The sequence below is a fragment of the Denticeps clupeoides genome, chromosome 14 (assembly GCF_900700375.1).
Source record: "Denticeps clupeoides chromosome 14, fDenClu1.1, whole genome shotgun sequence".
Classification (NCBI taxonomy): domain Eukaryota; kingdom Metazoa; phylum Chordata; class Actinopteri; order Clupeiformes; family Denticipitidae; genus Denticeps; species Denticeps clupeoides.
The window spans coordinates 15,397,756-15,414,631 of NC_041720.1; positions in this window are offsets into that span (position 1 = coordinate 15,397,756).

Sequence of the window (16,876 nt, forward strand, 5' to 3'; positions counted from 1 at the left end):
GCCAAATGCTTTTGTTTGCAGTATATCTGTCCGAGAAGTCACTCTCACCTTTGCACTGAATGAGAAGAGTGACTCTCAGCATTACCTGACAACCCCTCTCTGACATCCCTTCGCTCTTTTTTTCTATTCCAGTTATGCACCATTGTTCATCCTCTCTTCATTATTGATGCTTATCAATGTAACAACTTGTGAATTCTGTTCTTTCTCTTAGCTGAGGAGGGCACGCTGACACCAGATCACTGCAGTCCATTTTCAGCCCGGCTTGTCTTATTATAGTCAGCCTGCCCATTACTCACCTGATGTAAGTTAAGCATTCAGGTCATGAGACACCCACACCCTACTTTCCTGCACTGTCCCTGTCTATGCACACACACACACACACACACACACACACACACACACACACACACACACACACACACACACACATATATATATATATATATATATATATATATATATATATATATATATAAACAATCAGGCAAATACACACAAGTCTACATGAGAACATCTTCCCCATATATATATATATATATATATATATATACACACACACACACACACACACACACACACACATATATATATATATTACGATGGCAGTTAATGCAACATTTACATGAAATCTGCTTACCTGTTTTCATATAGAATGTACTCTTTGAAGGCTTTGTGCCTTGCAGAATGCAGCAGCGTAGAGCTCTTTCACAATTAACTATAACAGTCTTTCTTGCTTGCATTCTGTAGTCCTACAGAAGACTTTATACATCCTGAACACAAAACTAATACAACTGGACTGAAGTGAGTACTGTGGACTTTATCAAAATGATGCTGAAGTCTATGTCTCCAGCCCTGCTCCTGGAGGGTGCTTGTCCTGCACATTTTTGTATTTACCTTCATTTTTCACACCTGATTCAACCTCTGTACTTGTTATTGCTCAGTTCTTGAGTTGAATGATGTGGAACATGGGACGATCTAAGCTGTGCAGGACTAGTGCCATCCAGGACCAGAGTTGCTGACCCATGTGTTAAGAGTGTGGACCGGGCTAGTGAATATGTTAAAGACAGTTTTCCAATTTTGTCTTTTCACAGAGTTCCGTGAGGTTGTATTGGAAAGTGACTCAATATTAGAACATCTATGAATCATTTGTTCTCTGGTTGCAAAACACAGAGGGTCAATGTCAATGGTGGTGGGCCATAGGTCTAGTATGAATAAATGGCATCATCATTTGCATTCACTCTCACCCAATTCATGATGTTTTGGTGACAAGTTCATTACAAATAAGGTCACAGCTAAGGTTTTTCATATGAGTGTAGCCATTGTTTCTTGGTTTTAGATTTTAATTCGATTTTGCATGTTAAGCTTTAAGAATTCATGTGTACTGGCCTCAGAGTAGGCAAATAAGAATACATTGTTAACAGGTAACATTACTCAAGATAAAAATAACTTTATTAAGCTGATGTCATAATCATCCTGCCTCTGCTTATAATGGCAATGATCTCCACATATTATATTCCAGACTATTCAATGACATGGATTATATATATTTTTACAGCACAATGACAAAGAAAATGCATTTATGACCTTGCACTTTGTATTGAGACCTTGCACTTTGTATTTGGTTAAAGTACCATTGGCAGCAATGACAACTCTATTTGGGAATGACCAGGCACAAAAAACTTTCAGCTCTCTTTTGGGAGAAAATGTTTGTTTTCTCTCTGGCTGTACCACTCCCAATTTCACAGAGCATTCCTGTCACTCCGTTGTAAATTTGTGTTCTTTTCCCTGAGGCATGCTGTATATTTTCCAGCATCCATGTTTTCCTCCATCCTGACTAGCCTCCTTGTCCCATCACCATCATTGACTATATGGAGGTGAGGGAAGTGTGAGGGTGTTCCTTTCCTAATCATTGTGATGAATTAATTTGAAGTTTTAGGTGCAACCTCAAGGATGCAGTTTGGAGGGTTTGAAAATCATCTGACGGCAGGACTGTAAATGTGTCACATCACAACAGGTTTGAGTGCATAAGCACCCTGAAGCCTCCTTCAGGATCTACCCCCCCTCCCAATATGGAATCCAACCAGACACACTACAGATTGCCTGGCAGCAACACGAGATGGTTGTAAAGGATGAAGCAGAGTGTGTTCCTCTTCAGGCTTGTAGGAAACTCAGCAGGACTTCCCAAGGATCTAAAACTAGTCCTCGGTCTGAATGTGTGTGATTTTTTGACTATATTCGAGAAGGGGAAGAGAGGGCCGCCATCAATGGTGCAATGTGTAATTTAATGACTGCCGAAGGCCCAACGTCTGACCATTACTCGCTGGCAATGCGTGAAATTTAGAGCTGGCACATGCGTCTCATTTATGAATATCAGAAAGTCACGTCTCAGATTAACACTGAGCTGGGGAGGGGAGGATACATGGCCGAGCAAGGTTATTGTGAAGGACGTCTGCAGTGTGTTGTTCTCCATGAATCCTAGAAGGACCACAGACATGGAAAGGAAATTGGAGCATTGTGACAAGGCAATTTCAATCATTTACATTGAATACATGAGTTTAGCTTTTTATTTCGTCTCCAGGTGAAAACATTTTGAAGAAATTGTTTCGCTGTGAGATACTGAGACGAAGAAAAATCAAGTGTTCTTGAATTTAGACTGGGAACCTTATGGCCCAAAATTGATACATTAACCTCATACACCTAACATTGTATAAGTCCCCCTCATGCCACCAAAAAGGTTTTGACCAATTATATCAAGGGTCCATCGCACCCCATAAGGCGTCCTGTGTTTTTGTACAGCAGATCCTTTAAGGTCAGTGGATTTGACTTTTCTAGCACATTCTACAGATTCTTTGCAAAACAAGAGAGCACATTGAATCATTTTGTCATCCCTCAGACCAGTTCAAACCAATTCAGGCCACACACAACTATATTATGTCTTCTGAATTCGGCAAAACTTATAGGGGATTTGTACAGGCAAGGTTTGTCATGGTACTGTAAGAGCAATTTCAGATCTATTAACCTAAAGAGAGCATTTGTCACTCTTGTCCGTTGCCAATAACAAGTGGACTGTGTAGTTCAACACTGGCTGCTTTTCAATGGGGGTAATAAATCTGTATGCCTTCCTACAACAGGTCGAGTTCTCTTGTCCTGATGGGTTAGACTACGAGCCTGATTCTGACAGAGAGGCAGAAAAGATAACTTTCATTTCATTCATTTGATTCCAAAAAATACAGCAACAATTGGTTTAACAACGTTATAACCATGCTAAGTTTGTTAAGCTACATGCACTTTCCCATTTGCGTGGACGATGGAACATTTGTCCACTGATGCTGCCAAGCACACAGTGTTTGTTTTATTTTAGTCCTTCCAGAGTAGGTTATTGGTTGAAATGTGTGTGTTTGCGTGTGTGTGTGCACGTTCACTGCCCAGCAACTTGGCTGTGAGCGGCGTGCCTTCTTTACAGTCCTGCTCTTCCATTTATAGCCAGGGCATCTCCACGAACGGCCTGGCAGATGTGTGTCACCCAGGATTGATAATGCCATTGACATTTTTCACAATGCTCAGCACCAGCACAGGAAACTGCTCGGCACCGGCCAGGGATATCACTCAATCGATAAGATCTGAGCAGCTTTCTTCATTTTTTTAAAAGCATATTTTCATCCCATGATGTCAAGATAAAAGCAAATGACAAATGTGAGAAATGTGTATGAGTGTGTGCGTAGCTGTAGCTGTGTGAGTGGGCGGGCAAACAAATGGAGTTTTCATTTCTCATTACATATCTGGGTTTGCCAGAGAATTTCCAGATTTCAATCTTCTGATGCATGAGTGAAATGGTGTGCCAAATATATCTTTGACAGCCTGCAGAAAAATAGACAAAGAGGAACTGAGGCATTGACTTGGACTCACAGCTGCATTTTCCTCTCTTTTCAATATAATGGGAAAGGTCTAATGCCAGGAAAACCTGAAATGTGTGCTGAGCTGTGTGTGTCTATATATACGTATATGTGTTCGTGTGTGTGTGTGTGTGTGTGTGTGTGTGTGTGTGTGTGCGTGTATATATAAAACTTGTCTAACTGTCTGTTATCAAAGTGCATACAAGTACATGCAATCAAATTCTAGAAACAATATATATGCATTGAAAAAAATGCATTTCTGCTCCGTTCTCTTCATTGCTGTAGGGAGACTTTATGTACAGTTACAGTTGAAGCTTTTTAATTGATCCAATGAATCTCGAAATTGCCAGGATGGGGAATCCTGAAATTGCCAGGACGGGGACGAACGGACACAATTGCATGTGTCACAAACTCAGGGATATATTGCAAAAGAAAACAGGGCACGGTGGCCCTCACACAAACATGGCACAGTGGTACAACACAAGTTCCACTTTACAGACTGTGGCCTTTTGCAAGAGTTTGCTCTATATAGGCCATGTCGTATAGGGCAGTGTAGTCTAATGCTCGTGTATTTCAGTAATGGCTCCAGTAATGGATCCCACGGTAAACACAGAGCATGTCTCATTTTTAAAGTCCTGCCCCATTAGCGTAAGCGCAAACCCAGAAAAACAAATATTTGCCCAGTCTGATAGAGTGTATGATAAAAAGGCGGCCACGTGAGCCAGTTTTTCCACTAAATCCAAGCAGCAGATCTACATGCACTTGTCTTTACCCTGAACGCGGGTCTCAGCAGCAGCTGTTTTTTTTTTTTTTTTTTTAATGTTGGATGTTAGGACCCCATGGCTTTTTTTTAATTTAAATTTAATTCTGTTTGACAATGCAAATGCAAAACATTTCACATATTCTCATTGGAGAATTCTTATCAAATTATTACTGGCCATCTTTTACACAAACTGTGATTTCCATATATAATGACTGTCAGGAACGCGTGGCAAGGATAAAAGAGAGGACGCCTTTACATACATGAAACAGGGCACATCGGCGCACTCACAAACACAGCAATGGGACACAGCAAGGATACATTTAAACTAATAATCACAGACGAAAAATGACCAAAGATGAATCACAGAAGAATAATGATCAATTATCAAGATGGAGAACACAAAACGCAGACATGCACCCTTGTCTTGATACGGTTGTGCATCTCTACACACTGACATATGCATGCCAGCCGGTCGTGTGCGAGCAGGAAACTTGAAAACTCTTTACAGTGTTGCTGTGTTCCGTACCTGACTGAGCTGTAGGTGACATATGAGAGTGGACAGCTTCCGATACCTCGGTGTTACATCACGCAAGACCTGTCATGGTCCTGCCCCGGCAGTGTCTCTACCACCTCAGGCGCCTGAGAGACGGCCTTCCAAGGTGCTTAGGAACATCTACACTTGCTTCATAGAGAGCATCCTGACGGGAAACATCTCATCCTTGTTCGGGAACAGCACCATGAAGGACAGGCGAGCCCTACAGAGGGTTCCTCGATCAGCTGAACGAATCTGTACCAGGCTCCCTGACCTTCAATCAACCTACAGCAAGCGGTGCTGGACCAGGGCCAGGAAGATGGTGAAGGACCTCAGCCACCCCAACAATGGACTGTTCTCTCTGCTGCGATCAGGGAAGCGCTTCCGCTCCCTGAAGTCCAACACAGGGAGAATGAGGAGGAGCTTCTTCCTGCAGGCTGTACGAGCTCTCAACCAGGACAGAACACTAATACACTCCAGCACTTTCAATCACTTCTGGACTCAATCCCCCCAGAATTTTGCACAACTTCGCTTTACACATTTGCACACCTCCCCACTACCTGTTTCACATATTTTATGTTTTAAAAGATAAATTTGGTTACGTTAATATTTGCATGTTGGCTCCACTTGAATACTTGCAATATTTGCAGTATTGAGGTCAACAGCAGTCGCACAAGCATTTCACTGCATATCGTACCGTGTATGACTGTGTACGTGAGTTGTTTCAGCTTTGAAGAGGATAAAATTAAGCCTGAGCTTTTAGGCTTCAATTTCACCCACAACTATGAAAATAGTTTTGACAACATAAGTGGAGAATTCTGCCCAATTCACTCCCTGTCCATAATCGTTTCCCTGTCCATAATGTCTCATCCTGGGACACTGGGCCCCGGACGTGGACTATCGCAGAGCGGGGTGCCAGTCCATCACAGAAGTGGAGTGAACAGTTCCAGTCAAAGCTTTGGAGCCATTTTCAAGAATCATATGCAAGAGACATATTTTGTATTTTCTTGCATCAAAATGGAAATATGTTTGATGAATCAGAGACACTTCTTTTTACCTTCATGGCTTCTTTGTTCACTATTGTCATCATCAAAAGCCGCTTGATGAGATGCTCATTAACATGACGATAAATGATAAGAAAGTGTTCAGTATAAACCTCCAGGACTGTTGGAAACCGTCCCCGTCGTCCCACTTAAGGTGGTGGAGAGAAGCCAAGAGTGTGAAACACAGCAAAAGCTCCCTGATTTGGAGAGACTTTTTTGCCTTGTTTGCTGTTTCTTTTCTTATCATCACGTGTGTTATTTCATAGTCCCGTGTCTTCAGTTTTGTTCTAAAATGTAAGAAATACATGACACATAGATGGGTGTTCATGCAAATGAATTTAACATTAATGAGTCTTATTTTATTGGCAAATATTGTCTCATGCGAGATAGCTATTTTGTATATTTAAGTAGTAAGTTACCGGACAGCTCCAATCGTGTTTCAGAGGAAATCCACACAGCTGGGCGTTGACCTTCAGAGCTGAGCACCATCTGTGCAGCCCACCGAGTTTCTGTTGCTGCAGTAAGGCTGTGACTCTGCTGGAGTGAGAGCAGAAACCCAAGCCTCCCCTCGAGATCCCATAACCACCACTTGCAGCTGCGCAAACAGCTGCACGCCTTCAGTCTAAGCTGTAAGTGTGCAGGTTAGCAGCGGAGAGCGTGCACCGTTCAAATCCCCGACAGGGTGCGGTGGTGCCGTGACCCGGATCACGGCGCTGCTGATGTCTGTCAGCATCAGCAGTTGATATAAACGCGGAGGAGGTGGCCAAATGGGGCTAAGTGTGCGAGGTAATTCGGTAATCTCAGTGCTGGTGCAACAAGGATTAGCAGAAGAAGCACAAATCTTGCAGTCAACCTAATGGCTCTAAGCTTGAGCTTAATCTTTACATGTTAGTACCAAGGGGTGAGCTGTGTTCAGAATCCCTCGGCACATTGCTGTGCCATGCCATCCTCTGACATAAAGTATGACACAAAAAAAAAAAAGAATTCGATGGTCAGTTCAAACAAATTTGCGTTTCAAATAACTCGGCTGCTACTGCTGTCATTAAAGTAGACGTTTCTTTGTTCACGTAACTGATTCGATTTCTCAAGTTAACTGGCTACAGCAAAGGCATCTGTACCAATAGCACCAACCATGCTGGGTGTCACTGCAGGATCTGTGATCTGATCTGTGCCGGCTAATTTGAGCCGATTCTGATGTGCTGTCACGATGGCTGGACATGGCGAGGAAGGAGGACGCATACGCACGACGTCACGGGACAGGGGTAACATCACCGAACCACGAGCCGACAGAGAACAGAAACGAACGATCGGGAAACTAAGCAACACAGGACGAATATGACACCCCGGTCCGAACCCCGGATCCTGACATGCGCAGGATGCTTTCCGAAATTTTTGAGTAGTTGTTTTTGGTGGCCTGTCCTAATTTTGGTCTTATTTTATCCATGACAATTTTAGTCTAGTTTTAGTCAAGGAAAATTGTTCATTTGTCCTTTTATTTGTAATGCAGTTTTATTTAACCCAGTCAATGTAGTGCAAGTGCCTAGTAGAATAGATTTATTTTAGTCAAATACAATTAAAACAAGGTTATTATACCTTTTAGACTCAAAAATACTCTACATTCAATCCAGTGGCCGCTCTTCTCCCTGAGCATTTCAACCACTCGTTTTCTTTTCGATTTCATTGCAACAAAAATGCATCCAAAGTTTGCATCTTCTTTTTATCATAGCTATCTGCTAACCCACCACAAGCATTCTGATATTTAAATAATGGCTGAATGGGAATTGTGGAAGTGACATCATCTTTGCGACCAGATGGGAGATGCAGGGAACAGGAATATTTCCAAATATAATGCGATTAAACGAGAGGAAATAATTCACTCTCATCCAATTCATGATGTTTTGTTCAAACCTTCCAATTCCGGGTCCACTTCCTTACCCGCTAGTACGGAAGCAGACTCCTATGAATTTTTATGAAATAAAAATTTATGAAAATTTCATCCCAAGTAGGTTGTTGTGTTGCATTTTATCCAAATGCAATACTGTTATTGATACAGTAATGCTGTTTCCTGATTGGCTATTGTCTAGGCCTTTTCTTTTTTGATTGGCCGGTGACAGGCTGTAGGATGCACTTGTTTCATTTTACATTTACAGCATTTATCAGACGTCCTTATCCAGAGCGACTTACAATCAGTAGTTACAGGGACAGTCCCCCCCTGGAGCAAGTTGGGGTGTCTTGCTCAAGTGTCTTGCTCAGGGACACAATGGTTGTAAGTGGGATTTGAACCTGGGTCTTCTGGTTCATAGGAGAGTGTGTTGCCCACTAGGCTACTACCACCCCATAGTGAGGTGCTACGGTTCTGCTGTCTGAGAAATATTGGATTCTGCGACATATTAGCCTTCAAAATACAATGGGTGGCGGGAGTGTGTGACAAAGAACTAAAAGGAGTGACTGTCACGCTCAGTGTATAACTTTTGAGAGCCCTCAGCATTCAATGATGAATTCAGATCTGTGTTCACTGTGTTCAATGATGGCCAATAGCAAATCTCCAGAACACATTTTAAGTAGATACACACTTACAAACTTTTTAACTATAAAAATAAACAGTAAATAGTAAGTGATAAATCCCCTTTGCAGTGGAATTATTGAAAGTTGCATGCAATCCTGCTGAAGCGCATCCTCATGATTCTCCCCTAAAACCAACTTTAAGAAAATCTAGCATCCTGAATTGCAGGATAAACCCACGTACCTCTTGGGCCTACTTGGGACATTGTATATAACGTTATTTTTATTTGCATTCAATGTAATTCTAATTTCTTTCTGTTCCTCCTCTACTTTTTTCCATTCTGTTTGCACAGGGAGCTGGATCAGGTTTATATTGCATTGACAGCATTTATCAGACGCCCTGATCCAGAGCGACTTAAAATCAAAGTGGAGACACTCAGGGTTAAGTGTCTTGCTCAGGGACTACCACCCACTACAATTTGTACTGTTTTGGGTGGTGTAGGTGACAAGTGAAGAACTCGAATCCTGAATCATCAGCTGGCTCACACACTTAACAGAAAATCAATTTTAGCATGGTTCTGTCATGCAACACCCAAACACAGCGCCCTCCCACATTCATAATTTAGACTCTGCTAATCAATTCGAGTCTGCTGTAACTCTACGTGTTCTTCTATATAGTCTGCAAAGTATTATTTAAATGAAATTTCACAAACACCATTCAGTTTTGTGAATGAATTCTGTAGGAATACTGCGTTCTGAATGGACTGCTTCACCTCTTTTAAACCGATTATCAGTGAGAACCTCATGCTCTGGAGCACAAGTTTCCACCAGTGAGATAAGAGCACATTTGAATAAATAGTCTGTGATTGGCCCGTTTAGACAGCAGCGTGTGTTGAGGTTTCTCACTGATTCAGCACATCAGCAAATTCCCACGAATACCTGGTTTGGCCTACCATCCCCCAGCCTCCTCCACCATCTTCTCATCTTCCTTGCCAACTCGTGTGTGGCCTAACTTAGCCTCTGTGGCTCTGCAAGGCCAAATTACAACAGCCCTGCTGGCAGCTTCCAGGAAACTCCGCCAAGGTCCAAAATCAATATATGCCAAAGAATGCTTGGAAATGTCCTCCGGGCTTATGAAATATGCTCTGGTTAACTGGTGTAAGAGTTAAAGTTGTTGGGCAAGATACCGGGTGGAGATAGAGGTGGTGCTGAGACAAAAATAAGAAAAGAGATTCTATTGTGACATTACTGTGGTTCGAACAGTGTGTAACCCTTTATTGTCCTGCAGCAAGTGTGGTCATATTTCACATAGTGTTAGAGTGGTAAAAGTGTGGAGAAGATAAAGTTTGTTGTCACATGTGATTAATGACATCACAAATATTGGTGTCAAGAGAGTACTGAAGCATCATTTTTATTTGTTATGTAACATTATGGCACACTTCCTTTGAGGCATTTGTTGCACCCATTAGGCCCATTTAAATGCATTATTCACCCTAGTTATCACTATTATTGTTGTTTTGATTAATATTGTCAAAATTCCTGTATAAAGTTGGTGGAAGGGTCGCGATAGAAGTGACCATGCATGAATTCCGACCAAAGGGATGAAGTTATACTTCCCCCTAGTGGTAACAGGTTAAACACCAAACTGAGAAGAGGATTCTGTGCAACAGTTAAGGTAGTGTGCTAGATGTCTCTCAGAAGGCCGATTAGCATGGATCATAAACCTGTTTCGGGGTCTTCTCAGTTATTTTGGCCACTACGTATTGGCTTTGTCAGCAAGAAGCTGCAATAATTAGCCAGCCAAGTAGAATTTATTTTATCCTTTATTTTGTCAAGGAAGTGGACCAATTAATCCAGCAATTAACTCAGTATTAATTAATTGGGCTCTACACAATTTTTTGTGCAGATTCTGTAGAGTTCTGTGAGTGTGGCGTGGGTCTTCAGTCCTAAATGACAGTTATAAAAATCACGTCAATCTATCTTTTCCATTCACCATGATCTCAGTTTCATGACTCATCCTCACTACATCTATTGTCATTGCTCATGCAATATCTTACACATTGTGCAATCATGACATTTGACCCAGATGTCACAACTTGGTGTAACACAAGTAAACATGTAATAATAGCTGATTGTGAGACTGGATGAATTATACACGTATTTGGTTGCTTTCTCTGAATTACCTTGATTAGGTCATGGTGGGAAGGCGCTTTGATTTCCTGGCTGGTCCAGTTGAACCTGAAACTATGTAAATGTCCGAAGGGAGACAGCTCAGACAGTGCAGGGGAACTGAATGTCCCACCATACAGGAAGACCTTGCTGTGAAGGAGCTTCCCAGCTGCCAGAGGTCACATGTGGCGAGCATATATGAAAGTGCATATGAACGTGTGAGTTGAGAGAGAAGTGAATGGAGGGGAGGAGGTGTCGGTGGCGTTTCGTTGATCTAGCAGTGAGCTGGTACTGGTCCTGCTCCATCATGTGAAGTACATTAGCACTGAAACTATCCACTGTCCCTATCGCTCTTTATTTCTGTTCATGTTAAAAGCAGGTAAAGTTTGCGCGTGCAAGGTCCCCAAATGTGAATTGTGTTGCCAGATGTGACTGGTTTTAATATGATATTTCAAGAAAATTCGCTTGTCGTCCTGTAGTCTTGGCAGCCTGTATGGCAGTTTTGAACATTTTTGAACAAATGTGGTCAGAAACAATAAATGATCACATGCTTGCACATGTAATGTGGTGTGGGAGATTGGTCGGTCACCTCCATGGGCTTCCCCTTTTATTTAAAATCATCAAGGTTCATCTTGTTAGAAAAAATGGCAAGGGGTAGACAGGAAATCGTGTTTTTCTCTAGAATACAAATAACTAGCAAGTAGTCCTTTAATTGGTTTATTTCTGTATCCTGACAGACGTGATGTGACGTCAGTTGTGCCACCTTTACAGTAGGATTCTCTAAATAGCTCCTTTCAATCGATAGTAATTAATTTACCTCAATTAGAGACTCTAAACGAAATATGCAGCAGCCATGTTCCATGATATGTTATACATCTTTTTGCTTTTCCACTCAGAAGACTGATCCTAGACTTAGTTGACTGAGATTCCATGCGCGTGTTTTTCAGAGTTAAGGTTTAGATGTCTGAGGCCAGTGGCGATGGTAGACCTGTCCATGAGAGTGAAGGACATAGCAGAGAGTCTGTCTGACGGGTAAAACCAGGGGCACATAAACCAGCCTCTGAAAAAGGGTGTTTCGTGGTGTCACCAGTCTGAGACGCCAGTAGGAGAGGATGCGGACTGTAGCCCAAAAGAAATAACCCATCGTGTTAATAAGTGACGGGGGGGACTTGAAAAAAGTCTCTGCACATTTGCACAAGAATGACAAGAAAGACACGTGATCATGCCCTATTTTTGATGATGACTGACACGTTTCTACTTTTAGTAGCTGGCAGGAACTTTCTATGCGGTGATTTTCTGGACCAAGCTTCCAGTTGTGTGATGGCTGTTATCACAGAGAAGGTCATAAAAATAGGCACCAATAGGTTGTAAAAGCATAACAAATCAGTGCAATGAATAATGTGTGTGCAGATATATTGATATGTCGGGTATATTGATATGTCGGGATGCATATGGCTGCCTAAATTTGACGTGATATAGGGCTGTACAGGCACACAGACAGGTATGCAGACAGACATGTGGAGTTATTCAGCTGACTACGGGCTCTCAGCTGCCTCATTGATGACCTTTTCTATTAATACAGAGAGGACATCGCTGTTGGGACGCGGGGACTTTGTCCTTTAACGAACACTGTGATCATCAAACTAATTTGTGTCATGTCTCTACCCTGTTGACCACGAGCCCATTCTATGTTTTTTTTTTTTTTCTTTGCCCAGGTAACAGTTTGTTGGTGAGCTTTGACTTCTGATAGATAATGAAGTGTTTCTTTCACAAAGACTGAATAATCATGTGTTCATCTGGGAGAATTTGCAGAGCAATCACTTTAAGGACTCCCCGAGTCACGTGTGCATGTAGGGACGCATGAAGGCATCCTCTGTGCGACGTAGCCTTCAGCGTGAGAGAAGAGACAGATAAAGAAACAAGGGCGAACCTGATGAAGTGATGCAAGAAATAGAGCCGACAAGACAAGAAAAAAAAAAAAAAAAAAAAGAATTAGGAAAGAGAAAGAGCAAGAGAGTGGAAGAGCGTAGGGTAGGGGGCGAGGGGAACGAGGACAGAGGAAAACGTCTCTGTGAGCTCGGTGGCCGAGGCCCTGGAGGGTTTGGGTTTCACGGCCTTGGCTTGGTCTCACAGCTCCCCACAGAATGCACTTTGGCAGCGCTTCAATAGAGGCTTCTCCCCCTCCTCTCCTGGAGCTCCGCTCCGGGGCGCGATTGAGCACCGCGAGAGACACAATGGGCTAACGGCTACAAGGGGGCCATTGTGTTGGGGCGAGAACAAGTGCAACATTAATCTGGTGCGGGTCCGCGTGGTCCGGCGCTCTCCAGGAGCTCGCTTGCCGATCTGCACGTACTGCCCTGACCTCTCGGTGCAGACCACCCCCATTGCATTCATCTGTACGTTAGCTCGCCTCGCTCTTTAAGCGGGAGCTTAGCGCCGAAGGAGACCAGGGTCTGAATCCAGGGGGGAGTCCTTAGAAGATATTAGCACGCAAAATGCAACTCCTGTGCACACAGTTGTGATTTCATTCACAGATGCACGTGCATTTTGCCACACACTCATGGGCAGGTTTGATTTCAGGAAAATACAGTTTCGTGTAATCCATACCTTCTTCACACACATTGCGCCAGGAAAACTGGAATCGGTTTCCAAGTGGACAAGTGCAAACAAAGCCCTCCTCCCAGGCCTCACATCCTTTCAGCAGGATCCTAACCTGTGATCCAGAAACCACCTAGACCGACCTAGGTCCAAATCCCAGTGGCTCAGCATGTGCTAGAATGTGCTTAAGCACATATGCAATGCACATGCACCATTTAGGCTTAACATACACTACTGGTCAAAAATTTGGACGCACTCCACTGCTCTGTGGTGGTTATTGAGACTCAGATGGAGCCATTTTGAAGAATCCAATGCAAGAAACATATTTAGTATTGTTTTGCCTCTTTTTACCTTCATGGCTGCTTTGTTCACTATTGCAATAATCAAAAGCCGTTTCATAGGATGCTGATTAACATGAGTGAATGATAAAAAAAGTTATGCATAAACCCTTTTTTAACATAACCTCACATATGTTTTTTTAATAGTTCTCTGTCTTTAGTTTTGCAAGACCCCTAAATGAGTAGGTGTGTCCAAACCTGACTGGTAACTCAGTATCTTGTATTGTGGCAGCACTTAACACTGTTGCAGAAAATTTACTAACAGAGCAGCCCATCCATCTCTCTACAAAAGTGATGTGAAGTGATCTTAAAACGAAGTGAAGTGATTGTCATTGTGATACACAGCACAGCACATGGTGCACACAGTGAAATGTGTCCTCTGCATTTAACCATCACCCTTGGTGAGCAGTGGGCAGCCATGACAGGCGCCCGGGGAGCAGTGTGTGGGGACGGTGCTTTGCTCAGTGGCACCTCAGTGGCACCTTGGCAGATCGGGATTCAAACTGGCAACCTTCTGATTAAGGGGCCGCTTCCGTAACCACTAGGCCACCACTGCCCCTACAAGTTTTTCTTTTCTTTTTTTTTTAAACAGACAAACATGTTGGCAGACAAACATTCCATTTCACTGTTTAATTTCCAAACAGAACTCAAATCACTGGCTCGATGACCAAGACAGAAATGATGAAATAGGTGATAAAAATTGCAGGCCAGTAAAGGATATGTGCGTGTGAAAAATATTTACATTCACATTTACAGCATTTACCAGACGCCCTTATCCATAATTGACATGGAGAGTGAAGAGTGTTTAATAATAGCACATCAAGTAAGTCTTAGCAACAGTTCACCAACATTACAACTGGACAAAAAACTTAATCCTTTGGGTTATACCTGTATTGTCATGTTGCCACATGAAACCTACAAGGTGGCACCAACTCACTGTCTTGTCTCTCTTAATTTCCCATGTGTGTCCTCAGTTAAGTGTAATCAGTTCTGGTGGTGCCCTCCCTCATTCCAATGTTTTTGTGACTGACTGTACTTGTCTGACCTAAATGTATGCTCTTTTTTTTTTTACTTTCTTCATTAAAATCCTCACTCATTCACTCATTCCCTGTCGTGCGCCTGTGCCTCCTCCTTCACCCCTGGCATCACAATACCACTTAATTCAGTCTGGTGATTTCACACCAACACAGTATAATGTCCTGGCTGAACTGAGCCCTTAATTATGCCCCCATATAATCAAAGCTATGATGTCCCATATTCTTGCTTTAAAGGATATGCAACTTCAGTTATAAGGCTTATGTAAAATTGTAGGCCACTGTAGACTCGACAATGAAGCACAAGCAATGCTGGCAACATCAATCACATAATTGTATAACTTGAAGTCACCTGGCTTATGGTTCTTGGACACCTTTTACTTTCTCCCCCTGCTGCACATGTTGCAGCAGGAAAAAGGGAATTCGTTTTCCAAACAGACAAGTGCAAACCAAGCTCTTTCTCATTCATGCCGATTCTATGATTTCACATTTTCTTTGACCTACCCCTGCGATTCCCACACAGCAGCCTCCCGGAATCAGACTCCTACCCGTTCCAGGGTTGTGAAATGGGATCCAGTGTTTCTGCTGGCACTGAGGTAACAGCTGGAAAGTCGGAATGCTCACTTGGATTCCAGGAAGGGTTGGAGACGCCAAGCTAACCGTAAAACACTGTAGCTTCAGACATAGATCATGGATGGACATTTTTAACCCATTTGCTCTGAACCACGGCAGTAAACGCCATGACACCAACTACAGCCTTCAGAGAAAAGGGAGCAGACTTTAGGTAAGGGATGCAGGGGGAAAGGTGATGCTGGGGGATTCCACCCATAGAGTGAAATGAATGTTTTCAGCACCAGCCAGTGAGCCTGACCAGACATGAACTGGAAAATGGATAAACGGGTACATTTGCCCATGCATAATTATTTTAAGGGAAAGTGCCAGGAAAGTGAAATGTGAAATGGAAACACTTTTTTTACTTTTTGTAGAAACGTGTAGACTGATCCTACTGGCTGGGGTAATTCCAGAGTATCAAATTACACTAATTTCATCAGTGGGCCTTTGTTATATGTAGGCCAGCAGCAGTTTCTGCCTGTTTTACGCTACGTTTCAGAAACTGGAAATTGGTTTGTACCTTTTTAGCGCGAAACTGCCAACATGGCTCATATCAACAGTCATACACATGTTAAAAAAAGAATGGCTTGTGATTGGCTCAAATAAAACACAAGTGACAATGTGTTCATGCTTCTTTTGGCTAAATACACATCACTAGTTCCCAGCAGGGCACAAAATCATACCAAGAGTGAAAAAAATACAAATTTCACATTTCTTCTTCTACACCATGCTTTTTTTTTCAGTTATTTGACAGGTATCATATGTGCATTTACATTTTGTGTTCTTAACAATCAAATAGACATTGATATGCATTTAGATATTTATAAACCAATTTCTGAATGACTTGTTGTCGGTAAGAACTGAGTGTTTCAGCACCAGGTTCACCACCACAATCTTTACTACTGAAGAAAAAGGTATTGAGGTTGCAGGGCGTCTGTAAATAACACTGAGCATATAGTGTGAGCGGATGCAAAAAAAATAAGAAATACAGTGAGGTACAAACGGTCGTGGTACTGATGGAATTGTTGGGAAAAAAGTATGCAGAAATGTACTGGGACATTTTTGGAGCTGTTGTCCTACAGGTCTATGGGGCTCCAGGTCTATGGACCTTCCAGCAGAAAAACAATCCAAAACATAAATCAATTGAGACTATAGGGTTGTTCCAGAAGTAGAGAATATATGCATTGAAATGGACAAAGCATAAAACACAAAACTCAATAACTGAATATTAGGATTCCCTTGTGCCTCCTTATGATTTAAAGACACTACGTAGTATAATGGGCAAAAATCCAAACAAAGGCTTCCCGACAGAGTGTTTTTGTCTCATTCCACTTTATTGCACAATATACATGTTGGAATTGCACATTTTTAGGGGCTATAAGTTATGGTTTC